Source organism: Chrysochloris asiatica, unplaced genomic scaffold, assembly GCF_000296735.1.
Source record: "Chrysochloris asiatica unplaced genomic scaffold, ChrAsi1.0 scaffold00047, whole genome shotgun sequence".
Taxonomy (NCBI): domain Eukaryota; kingdom Metazoa; phylum Chordata; class Mammalia; order Afrosoricida; family Chrysochloridae; genus Chrysochloris; species Chrysochloris asiatica.
Genome location: NW_006408565.1, coordinates 14,576,522 through 14,577,645, shown reverse-complemented (window position 1 = coordinate 14,577,645; position 1,124 = coordinate 14,576,522). Strand labels below are relative to the sequence as shown.

General features: G+C 39.4%; 1 protein-coding gene across 1 annotated transcript in view; it reads left to right on the top strand.

Moving 5' to 3' along the window:
* TCEB3 (transcription elongation factor B (SIII), polypeptide 3 (110kDa, elongin A)) overlaps window positions 1–1,124 on the top strand; it is a 16,260-nt gene that overhangs the window by 6,558 nt on the left and 8,578 nt on the right. The window lies entirely within an intron of this gene.

Sequence of the window (1,124 nt, the reverse complement as noted above, 5' to 3'; positions counted from 1 at the left end):
AACCATTCAGTGTTCCCATGTTCTGTTCGAACAACTGCCTCTTGGTCCAGGTACAGATTCCTCATGAGCACAATTAAGTGTTCCGGAATACTCATACTTGGCAATGTTGTCCATAGCTTGTCATGATCCACACAATCGAAAGCCTTTGTGTAGTCAATAAAAGCACAGGTAAACATATTTCTGATACTCTCTGTTTTAAGCCAAGATCCATCAGACATCAGCAATGATATCCCTCGTTCCACGGCCTCTTCTGAATCCAGCTTGAACCTCTGGAAGTTCTCTGTCAATGTATGCTTGTAGCCGTTTCTGTATTACTTTTAGTAAAACTTTACTCGCATGGGATATCAAAGAGATTATCTGATTATTTCCGCATTCCATTGGCTCACCTCTCTTTGGAATGGGCACAAATATGGATCTCTTCCAATCAGTCGGCCAGATAGTTGGCTTCCAAATTTCTTGGCAGAGATGAGTGAGTGCCTCTTGTGCCGCCTCACTTTCTTGAAAGATTTCAATTTTTATTCCATCTATTCCTGGTGCCTTGTTCTTTGCTAATTCCTTCAATACACCTTAGACTTCCTCCTTCAGTATCATTGGCTCTTGATCTACCTCTTGAAATGGTTGAATATTAACCATTTCCTTTTGTTACAGTGACTCTATGCATTCCTTCCATCTTCTCTTGATGCTTTCTGCATCATTCAATAATTTGCCCAAAGAATCTTTCAATAACAAAAGTCGAGGCCTGATTTTTTTCTTCAGTTCCCCCAGCTTGAGAAATGCTGAACGTGTTCTTCCTTTTTGGTTTTCTGATTCTAGATCTTTGCGCATTTTATTGTAATACTTGGCTTTATCTTCTGGAGCTCATCTTTGACATTTTTTGTTCAGCTCTTGGACTTCCTCATTTCTTCCATTTGCTTTAGCACCTCTATGCTGGAGGGCAAGTTTCAGTGTCTCTTCTGACATCCATTTTGACCGTTTCCTTCTTTCTTGTCTTCTCAATAGCTTTTTGCTTTCTTCATGGATGATATTCTTGATGTCATCCCACAACACTTCTGGTCTTTGGTTTTTAGTGTTTAATGTATCAAATCTGTTCTTCAGATGATCTCTAAATTCAGGTGGGATATATT